This window comes from Hyla sarda, chromosome 6 (assembly GCF_029499605.1).
Source record: "Hyla sarda isolate aHylSar1 chromosome 6, aHylSar1.hap1, whole genome shotgun sequence".
NCBI classification, from domain to species: domain Eukaryota; kingdom Metazoa; phylum Chordata; class Amphibia; order Anura; family Hylidae; genus Hyla; species Hyla sarda.
The window spans coordinates 64,810,215-64,826,778 of record NC_079194.1 but is presented as its reverse complement, the minus strand read 5'-3'; the positions used below and the strand labels follow the sequence as shown (position 1 = coordinate 64,826,778).

Genomic DNA, 16,564 nt, shown 5'->3' with positions numbered 1-16,564 from the left:
TCGGGATTTTTGTTTAAAGTCCCATGCAAATCAATGGGAAATGTATGTTCCCACATAACTTCCGTACGGCTGGAGATATTTCAATACCTGGTACACATATTACAGGTCGGGATATGAGGACAGGATGGGAGGTCGAGATAGGAGGTCGAGATAGGAGGTCAAGATAGGAGGACGGGATGGTTGGGATAGGAGGTCTGGATATGAGGTCGGGATATGAGGATGGGATATGAGGACGGGATAGGAGGTGGAGATAGGAGGTGGAGATAGGAGGTCGGGATAGGAGGCCGGGATAGGAGGTCAAGATAGGAGGACGGGATAGGAGATTGAGATAGGTGGTCGACATAGGAGGTGGAGATAGGAGGACGGGATAGGGGGTTGAAATAGGAGGATGGGATAGAAGGTCAAGATAGGAGGACGGGATAGAAGGACGGGATAGGAGGTCGAGATAGGAAGACGGGATAGGAGGTACAGATAGGAGGACGGGATAGGAGGTCGAGATAGGAGGACGGGATAGGAGGACGGGATAGGAGGACAGGATAGGAGGATGGGAAAGGAGGACAGGATAGGATAACGGGATAGGAGGACGGGATAGGAGGATGGGATAGGAGGTCGGGATAGGAGGTCGGGGTATGAGGACGGGATATTAGGACGGGATAGGGGGTTGGGATATGACAACAATATATGGGGATGGGATTTGAAGTCAAAAGCTTCCTCCTTTGTTGATTTTCCTCCCCATCAAGGATGAGGAAGGAAAAACCGGGCAACGCCGGGTACTCAGCTAGTTATATATAAATATCATATGGCATAAGTCAATGCAGATATAATGAGGAAATATTTAATAATGAGAAAACAATAAAGAAATAATATGTAAATAAGGAATATAAGGAAATAAAGTAAAATGAATGTAAATGATGTATATAAATAGAAGAAATACACAAAATATGAGAAATATATGAGAATGAGAAAAATAGCACTTATCTCCAGCTGTGAGCAGCTAGAAAGAGGATTTACAGTTGGAGTTTGGTGGTTTTATGAACTATGAGCCACACGGATTGGCTGTTACGGTGCTACCCTATGTTTGGTTGCGCTAAAGTTTTCTTCACCTTTTTTAAATATGTTAACCTTGCTGCTGTGAGCTATATTATAGAAAGAATAGCATAATATGAGCCTCCGTCTTGTAATAAAATTAGGTTAAACTCATTGAAATTTTTCATGTTGAGTCCATGCCATCGGGTTTGTTGGGAATTTGCTATTATTTTGGTGGAAACTTTTCATTTATTAATCAAAATAGAAAGTCACAAAAAAGTTGAAGGGTTTTAGGTAAGGTTTCCACATAGGTTTTTAAAATTTTTTTTTTTTTTAAATACTGCCACTGCAATTTTTGAGTCAGAGGTGGATTCAGTAGGAAGTAGAAGTATAAATCCTTCCTTTATACTTCCCATTCCTTTTTGAGTACACTTCTGGCTTTGGCTCAAAAACTGCAGTGGCATTTTTCTTAAAAAACACCAGAAAAAAACCTGTGTGGTAACCTAGTCTTATAGCAGTTCGGAATTTTTTTAAAATGAATTCCTTCCCATTGGGTCTCTAAACTAAACTAAGGTATTCATTTACAGCAATACTCCATCCTAAAATGATGAGCTATCTGGCAATTGGGCAATGAAGGTAAATATATTGGGGGAGATTTATAAAACCTTGTGTAGAGGAAAAGTTGACCAGTTGCCCATAGCAACCAATCAGATCGCTTCTTTTATTTTTCATAGACCTCTTTAAAAATGAAAGAAGAAATCCGATTGGTTACTATGGGCAACTGGCCAGCTTTTTCTCTGCACAGGTTTTGATGAATCTTCCCCATTGATATGGAAAATTTACATACAACAGCAACATTTTATGAAAAGGCAGATATCGGTGATCACAGACGATGTCCATGTATGCTTGTCCTAGTTTTCACCCCCACCATCCAGGCCCCCTTACACCTCCCAGCTTAACAAAGAGTTTACACCATTTCCCCTTAAAAAAGAGGAGTAAATACCCCAAATGTAAATGTGTCTCTGCCTTTGGGGATGCCCTTGGTTACGACCATCTTAGGGCATCCACTGAAATGGTCACACATGCTCATATTTCTCGGTAGTCTCTACTATACAAACAAGGAGGATTGTGGGAAAGTGTGGGTTCTGAAATCAACAAGGTCACAGCTCAGAAAGGAAACTACTAGGAAGGGATCAGATCCATGTGAGAGAAGAACAATACAGGGATGAATGGCTTTTTATCTTAAAATAAAAACAGCACATTGCTTCTCCTTTACATATATGTAGGTATATGTTGATTTTACCAACTTTGCTTCATTGGAAACATCCTTTAACCTCTTAAGGACTCAGGGCGTACCTGTTGATCGCCGTGTCTGAAAACGAAAATAAACGCTTCCCGGCAGCTCAGTTGGGCTGATCGGGACATCGCGATAAAATCCCGATGTTCCGATCAGCTGGGATGCAGGCGGAGGTCTCCTTACCTCTCTCCGCAAAGTCCAATCGGGGTTTGATTGCTCCAAGCCTGAGCTACAGGCTTGAGCAATCGAGCCCCTATCTCGCTGATCCGTGCAAAGCTATGGCTTTGCAGGAATCAGCATAAGAGATCAGTGTGTGCAGTGTTATAGGTCCCTATGGGAGCTATAGCACTGCAAAAAAAAAAAGTGAATAAAAGTTAACAAAGGTCATTTAACCCCTTCCTTAATAAAAGCTTGAATCACCCCCCTTTTCCCATAAAAAAAAAAAACTGTGTAAATAAAAATAAAAATTAACATATGTGGTATCGCCGCATGTGTAAATGTCCAAAATATAAAATTATATAATTAATTAAACCGCATGGTCAATGGCGTACGCGCTAAAAAATTCCAAAGTCCAAAATAGCGTATTTTTGGTCACTTTTTATATCATAAATAATTAATAATAATAATAATAATTAATAAAAAAGTTACAGGGGTCAGAAGATGACAATTTTAAACGTATAAATTTTCCTGCATGTAGTTATGATTTTTTTCAGAAGTGCGACAAAATCAAACCTATATAAGTAGGGTATCATTTTAACCGTATGGACCTACAGAATAAAGATAAGGTGTAATTTTGACCAAAAAACACACTGCCTAGAAACTAAAGCCCCCAAAAGTTACAAAATGAAATTTTTTTTCAATTTTGTCGCACAATGATTTTTTTTGCGGTTTTGTCGTGGATATTTTGGTAAAATGACAAATGTGAATGCAAAGTAGAATTGGTGGCGCAAAAAATAAGCCATCATATGGATTTTTAGGTGCAAAATTGAAAGCGTTATGATTTTTAGAAGGTGATGAGGAAAAAATGAAAATGGAAAAACGCTGAGTCCTTAAGGGGTTAAATGATTACTGTAACTAGAAAAAACATTTGACATTTTGCCCAGACATGTCAAATGTTTGATCGCACCGGGTCTCACTCCTAAGACCTGTTGCAATCGCTAGTTATAAGTTGTGGTGCACTGTTCAATTCCCGGCCGGCTGGCAGAGCCAACCTTTTTTCTGTACAAGCATCCATAGGCTTAAAGCTGCCAACTACAGAATTCTCCACGATCCAGCTCTCCATTAAGACTTGTCTTTTTATTTGGTATGCATTAAAACACAGTTCCAATCCATTAAGAACTCCTCCGCTCACACCAAGGGCCCCATCCCTTACACCCCAATGCGTTTCATGTGCATGCGCTTGGTGTGAGCAGAGACATTCTTATAGGAGTAGTCCTGGCAAAAACATCTGATCACCTATCCAAAGGCTAGGGGATAAGATGTCTGATCGCAGGGGGCCTGCCACTGGGACCCCTTGTGATCTCCCTGCAGCACCCACATTCTATGTGGGGCTACTTCTCCAGTTTCGGAAACCTCGGGTTTCCGGGACTGGAGACGTGACTTAACACCACGCCTCTTCCATTCATGCCTATGGGGGGATGTATCGGCCATAATGCCCCCTTCCATAGACATGAATAGAGGGGCGTGACATCACCAAGGGGCATGGCATGGCGTTATGTCACGTCTACAGTCACAGAAACCCGGAGGTTTCCGGAACTATAGATGCAGCCCCGCATAGAACGCGGGTGCTGCAGGGAGATTGCGAGGGTTCCAGCGGCGGGCCCCCCGCGATCAGACATCTTATCCCTGATCCTTTGGATAGGGGATAAGATGTTTTTGCCTGGAATGCACTTTTTAAAGGGTACTCCACTGCCCCAGCGTTTGGAACTTTTTGTTCTGAATGCTGGGTGTGGGCTGCAGGGGTCGTGACGGTGGCAGCCACTGCGCCCCCTCCCATAGACTTGCATTGAGGGGCATGGTGTGATGCCATGAGGGACGTGGCCGTGATGTCACAACCCCACCGCAGCCCGCACCCAGCATTCGGAACAAAATGTTCCAAACACTGGGACAGTGGAGTACCCCTTTAATGGATTATATTACACTTACACAGAGAAAAGGTCAGATTTGATTGACAGCAGGTGAATGAGCTGCATGCTGCTGCTCCATTCCCCGGCTTATACCTAGCCATTGCACTGGGTCTCAGGAGTGCTGACAGTAACCCTTTAAATGTACCACCCTGTACTTGATTTGATGCTGAAACAGAGTCCTGATTAGCTTGGAATCAACTAGCCCTGCTGGTGGCCATGCAATGCCCCTAAGCTTTCTCCCAGCACTACCACACAAAACAGAAAAAGGGCACACACCACCAGAGCACAGATAGGTACATTCCTGACAACCTTCCTGCTGAGCCCTTCACGAAAAGCTAAACACGAGTCACTGTAGCTAGCTCATGTGGTGTACTAAACTTAGGACTTGTGGGGATGCGTATTCTATTAGTGTCCTTGTGTATTGTAGCCAGTGAATGTGTATGGTGCAATGTGGCTCTATCTACTCTGTTCAGCACTTGCTTACATGGCTGTTTCTATGACCATGCTTCTGTGGTGTCCGGGTACCGTATTTCATACTGTACGTTTGTACCCATAGTCAGAGTCCCTAGGAACGTCGGGGTCCCTCTTCTATAGTTATCCCCTCGTCACCCCTTAGTTGGTTCATATTTGTATAGAAATTCATATAAATATAAGTATAAATATGAATATATTCAAATGCCTACCTGTTCAGCGTAGCAGGACCTGCGGGTCATGTGATTAGGTTCAGAACTCTATGGTTTTGCTAAAGGACCTTTGGTGGTTCTCATGACGTGATCACCCACAATGCAATGTAACGGTGAGTGACAGTTGTTATGGACCAATCCAAAACGGCCAGCCCCTGCCCATATAAGGGAGCTGCGCCATCTTGATCGCTCTCTTGGGTTGCTGATTCTGGATGAGGTAGTACCTCCGCAGCTTACAAGACAATCTACTAGGCCAAAACCTTGCGGCCTCGGCCTCTAACATAGCGGATATACTAAGCAATTCCCCACTACTCTCCGCAAGATCACTGGACCTAAACGCACCCCTAAATCCAGCGGATCTATGCTACAAAATCTCTTAGAAGCTAAATTAAGCTTATCTGATCCCAACCAACTGTCAATCGCTGCTCAGCTATATCTATAGAGACTCTGTTATCTGGACTGTTACTATTGCTGCATGTACAGAAATTCTTCAGTAAAAGTTCCTGTAAGTTTTCAGTTAACAGTGGTTGTGGACAATCCTTTATTCTACATTCACCTATTGCTCTTGGGAAGGGTGGCAATAGGCCTATCAAGATTACAGTATTTAACCCTCACCCTGGCGTCACGAGTGACAAGGGTTAACAGCGCCCTTTATTATCCTGAACAGCAACACCCTAACTACCCTACACCCAACAATCTTGATAAGACAGCACTGCAATAGTAAATTCTCAGATAGTTTTAGTTATTTCGGCTGTATGTGCACAATGATACATTTTCGTGGCTTGGCAATGTTTCGGACTATAACCTACAAAGCCCTTTTCCAAATAAACCATGTGCATGTGTGGTGTCCCGGTAGAGGACTTGGTCCTGTCCCTTTGTCTGGAGTCCCTCCCTGAAGGGCTAACCCCTAGTCGCCTCTTAATATGGTAATATTTAATGTATATATTTATATATTTAATTAATCTAGGATACCTCTGTATAGGACCTTAGAGGTCACGTGCCTTTGATTTATGTTATGCTATGGTTTAAGAATCTTTGGATCATGTGATATGCCCAGAGTTCCAGAGGTCAGGACTGACAGATTTGGCTATTCAATGAGCTTTGTTCCACCCCCTTAATATATAAGAGGCTGCTGCCACTAAATTTTCTCTCTTGGTTCCTGCACTTCAAAGTAAACACATCAATCTATATCTCGTCATCAATTCAAGCTAGGCCTGAAGCCTTATCTTCCGCAGCCACTAAACTGTGAGTCCTCCAGCTCAAAACTACAAAAATCCTGTGTGAATACTGCAACTCAATTATCATAAATTCAGTAGTACAGTGGCTAGCAAATCAAAGTTCATTGCACTTAGAAGTCCCAGCCAACCTGTGAGGAACCTGAACTATGGTCCTCTATACAAAGACTGTTTTGTTACCTGCAGTTGCATAAAATATGCAGTAAAGTTTATTCCGGTTTTCATCAATATCTGCTGTGGATATTCAATTATTCTTCCCTACTGTTTGTGGGACGGTTGGCGGTAGGATCATTACCATAAGGAAGCCGCATCCGGGCGTCACGACAACAAAGGGTTAATACCAATACCCTACACTAACACTCCGCAACACCCCATTGCATCCTCCCACCCCAGCACCACACATGCTTTTGCCTTTGGTGAGAAGGTAAATGCAGCACATAGCTTGCATGCTCCCTTTGAAGGGTTTTGTTTGATTTGTGGCAAAAAAGTGACTTGAGGAAGTAGGTTATACATATTGATTGTGACTTGTTTGTTTGTTGGTTTTGATAGGGCCTTGTGGTTTCTTCATTATTATACAGTGTACATACAAGGGGCGAAACTGCGGTAACCTTCACATCAACTACACAGTGAAAGAAGTTTAGTGCTTATGGACCTGTTTACCTCATTGGATAAGCTATCACTTCTTAGTGGGGTTTGTATTTATCACCTACCCAGCGGATAAGTAAAAAATACTTTAGACCTAAACACGTCCTACCAATTCACAGCTCTGTGGGCTGTGAATAGGCCCAGGGATCACTAAACCGTAAGTATTAGGCTCTGTTAACACCACGGGATGTCCGCACGGAAAATCTCTGTGTGGACATGCCGGAGACTGTTGGCGCTGTCTTAATATGCCTAGGACTGCACGGGAATGCGCACCCTGAAAGATGCATTACACGTGGAGTACGCAGAAAGAATGAACAGGTTAATTCTTTCTGCGGACATGGAAATCTGAATTTCCATGCCTTAAACGTCTGGTACGGAAATTTCGCCGTGTGCACAACGCAGCGGAATCCTTTTGAATTTAATTTCCAAGCGGAATTCTGCTGGGAAATTCCGAGGTATGAACATGACCTTTAAAGGGGAACTCCACTGGCCCAGTGTTATGAACATTTTGTTCTGAACACTTGGAGCAGACAGCAGAGGTCGTGACATCACGACCAGGCCCCCCTCGTGATGTCCTGCCACGGCCCCTCAATGCAAGTCTATGGTAGACTTACATTGAGGGTGTGTGGGGTGACATCATGAGGGGCATGGCCGTGACGTCACGACTAGAGATGAGCGAATTTTTGAAAAATTTGATTAGTCCGAAAAATTGGTTCGGTCCGAATTTATGCATGGTGAATCTGTATTAAAAACAGCTATTTCTGGCCTACAGAGAGCCTCAATAGGCTGCAGAACACTTTGCCTTGCTGTGACACATATAGGGTGTGTGCTGGGTTAATAAAATAATTGTGTTATTCAGTATGACATGCAGATTAGAGGCATCGCTATTAGAATCACTATCGCAGAGCGGCACAATGACAGAGCCTGGAGGTGGCATCAGTATGAGGAGACCATATAGGGGCTGAATGACACAGCGTGGAGGTAGCAACAGCCTGACAAGAAACGGTCTCATTTGTAAAAATGTTAGTATGCACAAGTAAGTATTGAGGAAATTACGTAAAACTTACGTAAAACTTGACTTTTAATAATACTCTTGGGATAAAATATATGCACCCAAAATTTTTTGGAAATCAAACAAAAGGAAAGGTGTGCAAAAAACACCATGTGCCACCTCCACCTAATAATGCGAGAGTAGGGCCCCACCGGTTATAATGAACCATACGTTGTTCCCTTCCCCCTTTTAGAGGTCTTTGCATTGCATCAATACTTGGTGGTATAGGTGGCACATGGTATTTTTTGCACACCTTTCCTTTTGTTTGATTTAAAAAAAAATTTGGGTCTATATATTTTATCCTAAGAAAAGTTACGTTTTAGCTAATGCATATCTTCAATACTTACTTGTGGTCTGATGGCGAGGAATTTCTTTAACTGAGGAGCAGCACCTGAAATATATTTTGCACTACACATATTTGTGAAGTGTTGATGTGGCACCATGGTTAATCTACTCTGATGCATGAGGCATTGGTGGCTGGAAATCCTGGCTGATCCATGCCTGATTCATCTTCACAAAGGTCAGTCTCGCCACATTTTTTGTGGACAGACGAGTTCTCCTTGGGGTTACTATGGCCCCGCTGCACTAAACACCCGCTCTGATGGCACACTACTGGCCGGGCAGGACAGCTTTTCCAGGGCAAACTCTGCTAGTTGCAGCCACAAATCTAGTCTGGCTGCACAGAAGTACAGCGGATCTTCAAGATGTGTTGGCATGGTCATGTCAAGGTATGCCACCCCCTGCTGGTTCAGGTCCTGCTCCAGGTCTACCTGCTGCTGATGAGTTGCTTCACTATGTGGGTGAAGAAAGCTACTCATCAGCGACTGTAAACTCAGGCTGCTGATGGAGCTGGTACTGCTCCTGCCACCCTACCCCTCCCCAGCAGCCATGGCAGTGGAAGGTGAGCACAGAGGGCCCCCTGAGTCAGATATGCGAGAGGATGGATGATGGCACAGATAGGCATAGGCCAACTGACTACGTAGGATGTCTCTGTAGTTTGTCCTCCCTCTTTGTGGGTGTAAAAAACGCCACCATTTTGTGCCGGTAGTGAGGGTCCAATAAGGTGGAGATCCAGAAGTCATCCTGGTTCAGAATGGTGACAATTCGGCGGTCACTACGCAAACAAGTGAGCATGCATCGTGCCATTTGTGCAAATGACTTGGAGGGGCTCCCTGCCTCCACCTCCACTGCATACTGCCACGATGTGTCTGGGTCCTCTGTCTCGCCTTCCTCCTAACCCTCTAGCTCCTCTAACTGCTCCTGCTCCTCCTCTCCTGTCAGATGACTAGAAAAACTGCCTATCTCACGAAACCTAAACTGTGCTCCACTGTGCCCCTCCCCCTCCTCCAGTTCAGCCCCCACAGGGCTCATGTGGCCGTGAGATGTAGGTGCCACATCTCCAGTGCCCTGTGTCACCCCCCTCTCATAGACTGGCATTGAGGGGGTGGGGAGTGACGTAATGAGGGTCGGGGCTATGACATCACGAGCTCCCGGCGCTGGCTCCAGCGTTCGGAACAGTTTGTTCCAAATGCTGAGCAGTGAAGTACCCCTTTAAGACTTTAATAGGAACAAAATGGTACACCACTTAGATGTACGTATGTGGTATGCACTTATGAGGGGAGGACAATGCTCTCCGATACGCTTAAAACAGTATTTGTCTACAACACCAGCAGGTGTGCACTTTCGCCTGGCCTTTCACAGTATCTAGGCCCTTAAGACTTTAACAGGAACAAAATGGTACACCACTTAGATGTACGTATGGATGTGGTATGGCGTGCGGAGGTGCAATGTAGGGCAGATGTTGTAACCCTGGGGGCAGATGTTATTAACCCCTTCTTGTTGTGACGTCAGGTCGTGGTTTAGCCTTAGCCACTCGAAGATAATGCCTCTGGTCCTGTCCTAGGCATGGGGGCAATGAAGACAACAACGCCAAGTTATGCACAACAGTAGCTATACTGAGGGTAGACAGATGATACAGTCTATGCAGTACAGCAAATATCCCAAGGAGGTGACCAGTGACACATGGGGACCTCGCAGGCTTGCTGGGACTTGCAGTATGTTGAGACACTTTAGTGCAGACCACGGTGACTATATAGAAGACTTGACTGACTTGACAACTGACATGAAGATAACTTTGAGCTTACTTGAGCAGACTTTGTGGCTGCAGACTTTAGGCTTGAGGCCTCCAATGCTCTGGACACACACACTGAGACAACTGCACTGGACCTTAGCAGGAGCAAGAATGCTGGAAGAGAGAGATTGCAGCTCCTTCCCTTGTTTTATAGGGGGCTGTTCAATGAGCCCATAGGTCACTTGGGAGGTTACCTGGTCACTAGTGCCTCATGGGTAACAATCACATGGTAACAGCTATTAAAGAAACAGTACATTTTATAATACAACTTATGTACATAGGGGATAACACATAAAGGGGGCCCTCGGGACATGGAGAGACTCTGCCTGACAGAGCAGGAGAAGTACAGGGACACATAATCCCATACTGGGCTACCACATGTGGTATGCACCTATGAGGGGAGGACAATACACTCCAGTACGCTTAAAACAGTGTTTGTCTACAACACCAGAAGGTGTGTACTTTTAGCTGGCCTTTCACAGTATCTAGGCCCTTAAGACTTTAACATGAACGTAATGGTACACCACTTAGATGTACGTATGTGGTATGAACTTTTGGGGGGGAGGACAATGCGTTCCAGTATGCTTAAAACAATATTTGTCTACAACACCATCAGGTGTGTACTTTTGCCTGGCCTTTCACAGTATCTAGGCCCTTAAGACTTTAACAGGAATGAAAACGTACACCACTTAGATGTACATATGTGTTATGCACTTCTGAGGGGAGGACAATGCGCTCCACAGTACACCTAAAACAGTATTTGTCTACAACACCAGCAGGTGTGTACTTTTGCCTGGTCATTCACAGTATCTAGGCTGTTAAGACTTTAACAGGAACAAAATGGTATACCACTTAGATGTACACACAGGTTACACTTAATAGAGGACAATATGCTTTTAGTGCTCTGCTCACCCTAACTGGCTGGCTACTATTAGCTTTTCAGTTGTTGTACACACCATGTGCTGCAGCACACAGTCGCTGTGTACTACACCCAAAATTGCATTTTCTCTCTCAATCTCACTCCCTTCCCTATCAGTGCTTCTAGGCTGGATTTGGGCTTGAGGTGAATTGCTGCTGTAAAAAAGCTTTTCTGTGCAACACACTGCTCTTTGTCCCTCTCTGCAATAGAACGCGATGTGACTAGGAGGTGAACCGCTGCTGTAAAAATGCTTTTCTGTGCAACACACAGCGCTGTCTGTCCCTCTCTCTGTAATAGAATGCTGATGTGATTGGTTGCAAGATGGCTGCCGATTAAATAGGGCTTTGGCATCACAGGGGTGGCTGGCTGCTAATAAGCTGCATACTGCATGTGATTTAGGGTCATCCCGCCGACCTTTCGCAGCGATATTCGCATTTGTTACAAATCAAATTTTTCCTGAAATTCATAAGGAATTCGGATTCGTCAGATTCGATTCACTCATCCCTAGTCACGACCCCCCCCCCCCCGCAGCCTGCACCCAGCATTCTCAATGAACGTCGGGTGCTGCACAGAGATCGCGGGGGTCCTTTGATAGGGGATAAGGTGTCAAGGAGCGGAGTACCCCTTTAATGCCCTGTGTTGGAAAAATGGAATGCTGTGCACACAGTTTACATAAAATACACTTTGTTCAGTAAGGTACTTTTTCCTGTCACAGATAAAAATACGGCACACACACAGCAGCGTAATAATATTTTTTTTTTTTATTAAACAGTGCTGCTCCTATCAATGAATGAAAAATCCAGGAAAGGTGCATGTACAGAGCACTAGCAGTATACTTTAACATGTATTTATCCTTTTATTCTGTCTGCGTTCATTCTGGCGTGTCACAGATAAAAAATAAGGAATATTGTGTGCATTCATTGAACATAATACATTTCAGTGGGCTAAAAGGTGGGAAACGGTATGGTATGAATCTGGCGAGTATTGTGCGTCAGCTAATCCCATACATTACAAAACCAAACACATGATTAATAGATATATAATACAGGTATATACGGTATAATATCAGTATAAAAAACTCAAACTATAAAAAAAGGCAGTAACATAGGGCGGGGAAGTTAGCCCCTATTATAACCCTGAAAAAATATATAGGACCTGTAGGAAATCTGCTATCCAAAGTAAGAAACTGTATTTTTGCATACTTCACGTCTGCTGCAGTACTTTTTGTAGGTTTTGTAATCCCATACATTACAATGGTGAAACTCAAGACCACAAAGCAAGAAGGCAAGTAGGGGATATGAAAGCAGCATGGAAGTAATATGTCAGTGAGACACCGGCACCGCATGGCTGAGCTGCTGGGCTCTGTTCATTTTTTCTTCTATGCTAAAATAATGCTAGTATAGCGCAGAACTGACTTCTGTACAGGGCTTAACACAGAACTTTTCATTTCTAGTTGTAAAACCCTGTATATTTTGAAAGGTAGCAGTCACATCCTATCAGATCAGCATGATAAACTCACAGCAAAGATTTGTTTGATCCTAGTACACTGAGGACAAGCAGGGCTCTGTGCACTGAGGACAAGCAGGGATCAGTACACTGAGGACAAGCCGGGCTCTGTGCACTGAGGACAAGCAGGGCTCTGTATGCTGAGGACAAGCAGGGCTGTGTGCACTGAGGACAAGCAGGGCTGTGTGCACTGAGGACAAGCAGGGCTCTGTACACTGATGACAAGCAGGGCTCTGTACACTGAGGACAAACAGGGATCTGGTCACTGAGGACAAGCAGGGCTCTGTACACTGAGGACAAGCAGGGCTCTGTACACTGAGGAAAAGCAGGGCTCTGTACACTGAGGACAAGCAGGGCTCTGTGCACTGAGGACAAGCAGGGCTCTGTACACTGAGGACAAGCAGGGCTCTGTACACAGAGGACAAGCAGGGCTCTGTACACAGAGGACAAGCAGGGCTCTCTACACTGAGGACAAGCAGGGCTCTCTACACTGAGGACAAGCAGGGCTCTGTACACTGAGGACAAGCAGGGATCTGTACACTGAGGACAAGCAGGGCTCTGTACACTGAGGACAAGCAGGGCTCTGTGCACTGAGGACAAGCAGGGCTCTGTACACTGAGGACAAGCAGGGCTCTGTAGACAGAGGACAATCAGGGCTCTCTACACTGAGGACGAGCAGGGCTCTGTACACTGAGGACAAGCAGGGCTCTGTACACTGAGGACAAGCAGGGCTCTGTGCACTGAGGACAAGCAGGGCTCTTTGCGCTGAGGACAAGCAGGACTCTGTACACTAAGTACAAGCAATGCTCTGTACACTGAGGAAAGCAGGGCTCTGTACACTGAGGACAAGCAAGGCTCTGTGCACTGAGGACAAGCAGGGCTCTGTACCCTGAGGACAAGCAGGGCTCTGTGCACTGAGGACAAGCAGGGCTCTGTGCACTGAGGACAAGCAGGGCTCTGTACACTGAGGACAAACAGTGATCTGTACACTGAGGACAAGCAGGGCTCTGTAGACAGAGGACAAGCAGGGCTCTCTACACTGAGGACAAGCAGGGCTCTGTACACTGAGGACAAGCAGGGCTCTGTACACTGAGGACAAGCAGGGCTCTGTGCACTGAGGACAAGCAGGGCTCTTTGCGCTGAGGACAAGCAGGACTCTGTACACTAAGTACAAGCAGGGCTCTGTACACTGAGGAAAGCAGGGCTCTGTACACTGAGGACAAGCAGGGCTCTGTACACTGAGATCAAGCCGGGCTCTGTACACTGAGGACAAGCAGGGCTCTGTGCACTGAGGACAAGCAGGGCTCTGTACACTGAGGACAAGCAGGACTCTGTACACGGAGGACAAGAAGGGCTCTGTACACTGAGGATAAGCAGGGCTCTGGACACGGAGGACAAGCAGGGCTCTGTACACTGAGGACAAGCAGGGCTCTGTACACTGAGGATAAGCAGGACTCTGTACACTGAGGACAAGCAGGGCTCTGTACACTGAGGCTCTCTGACATGCCCTCAGCTCTTACAGTGAAATGATTGACAAGCCATGCTTGGCCTCAGTGCACACTTCCTGCATTTGGTCTCCTCACAGAGACACACACATGAATAGCTGAAGGGTCAGCATTTTCTTTTTACCAAGAAATATAAATTTTTTGCAACAATGTATATTACTAATAAACATATAATGTTATCTACATTATAGAAATATTTTTTGCAAACGACAGCCACACTTTAAGTATGAACTGGCAGGGTGCGAACAATCCAAAAAATCACAGACAGAAAACGCTGCATGGTGGCTTTACCATAAGTAACACTAACATGATCCTAACAGATAAACAGCTTTGAGAAAAACTTTTTAGCTTCAAAAGAAAATGTACATTTTTTTTTCTCCAATTTCCATACTTACAAAATGTGATGAGACAGCTGTATCTGCTTCTTTCTTAAAATCCATTCAAATAAGTATGCCAAATAGATGTCCCTTTATGTTGTCTAGAATTTAAGGAGTAAGTGACCTATTAATTGTGGTTCGAAAAAAAAAAAAAAAAAAAAAAAACAATGCCAGGAGAGGAGGGGGTTACAGAGCAGTGTGCAGTGATTGGATGGAAAAAAAGAACAGCACAGCAGTCTCAGGGAGGAAGCAAATGCATGGTGAATAAGGGCGGGCTCAGTGCTTGCCTATGACTCGCCCCTTCCTGAATAGATTATGTTGGAATGAGTGAGCAGCAGAACAGAGAGATTTGTGAATCAAATACAGAATCTAGACACATTAAAAAGACTGCATAACCTAGTGAGTAACATATATAAGCAATATTTTTTTCTGTGACATCACAGGTACCAATTATCCAAGGATCAACATTTTTTACCAACACTGGCATCAAAATTTGACAGCTGTCAAAACAGACTTATTCCCGGATGTAAATTGCCGACTTTGGAAATGTTAATGAAACGTCTGGCATATTGATCGTTCAGGAAGAAGAACAGTAGTCGTATGGCAGAGCTATCAATAAAGATGATTTATGGATAAACAATGTGTTAGTAACCTTCATTACGCCCAAAGTTCATGATAGGTCTTATAATAAAGCAAATACAAATTTTCCAATGATTACTTTCTCGGATAGGAAGTGAAACACTTTTTGAATGAACAATGCGAAAGTAGCTGGTAAAAGATTTAAAAAATGAATTAAAAGGGAATGTACCTCAAGAATAAGGCTACCAATGTTTCCCAAGCCTTTGGCTGCCTGGGCATGCTGTGAGATGAAGTTTTGCCACAACTGGAGGCACCCTGGTTAGGCAACACTACCCTACACTGTACAAGGGACTGCTACAGCCATTCACTTGCCGCAGTGCTACAGCCATTCACTTGCCGCAGTGCTACAGCCATTCACTTGCCGCAGTGCTACAGCCATTCACTTGCCGCAGTGCTACAGCCATTCACTTGCCGCAGTGCTACAGCCATTCACTTGCCGCAGTGCTACAGCCATTCACTTGCCGCAGTGCTACAGCCATTCACTTGCCGCAGTGCTACAGCCATTCACTTGCCGCAGTGCTACAGCCATTCACTTGCCGCAGTGCTACAGCCATTCACTGGGGCACCTCCACACTGGGGACATTTATTACATACCCACATGAACAGGGATGGTGCAAGGATTTTTGTCTACACAGGCGAAGAGCAATTTGCCCCCCCCCCCCCCCGTAGCTAGGTATTGCAGACCCCATCCCTCCTCCCCTATAGTTAGGTTGCAGAGGAGATGTCCAAAAATAAATAAATAAAGGATATTCGCCCCCCCCCCCCTTGGCTTAGTAGTCTTGGTGCCCTAAGGCAGCCGCTTGGCCAGCCTTATTATAGAGCTGGGCCTCCACAGGATGGGTGATAAATGTATGATTGCTTGGGTCCCAAAATAGATGTGACCCCCATAATCACTAGACCAGAGTTACATAGTTACATAGTTACATAGTTACATAGTTAGTACGGTCGAAAAAAGACATATGTCCATCAAGTTCAACCAGGGAATTAAGGGGTAGGGGTGTGGCGCGATATTGGGGAAGGGATGAGATTTTATATTTCTTCATAAGCATTAATCTTATTTTGTTCCAGGAATGTATCTAATCCTGTTTTAAAGCTGTTAATTGTTCCTGCTGTGACCAGTTCCTGAGGTAGACCGTTCCATAAATTCACAGTCCTCACGGTAAAGAAGGCGTGTCGCCCCTTGAGACTAAACTTTTTTTTCTCCAGACGGAGGGAGTGCCCCCTCGTCCTTTGGGGGGGTTTAACCTGGAACAGTTTTTCTCCATATTTTTTGTATGGGCCATTAATATACTTATATACGTTTATCATATCCCCCCTTAAACGTCTCTTCTCAAGACTAAACAATTGTAACTCCTTTAATCGCTCCTCATAGCTAAGATGTTCCATGCCCCATATTAGTTTAGTCGCGCGTCTCTGCACCCTTT

General features: G+C 44.7%; 1 long non-coding RNA gene across 1 annotated transcript in view; it reads left to right on the top strand.

Moving 5' to 3' along the window:
- The window catches only part of LOC130275711 (uncharacterized), a 46,768-nt gene extending 31,642 nt beyond the window's left edge, over positions 1 to 15,126 (top strand). The window contains exon 3 of the long non-coding RNA XR_008844875.1: positions 14,945 to 15,126. This is a non-coding gene — a long non-coding RNA (uncharacterized LOC130275711). The remainder of the gene's footprint in view (positions 1 to 14,944) is intronic.
- The last annotated feature ends 1,438 nt before the right edge of the window (positions 15,127 to 16,564 follow it).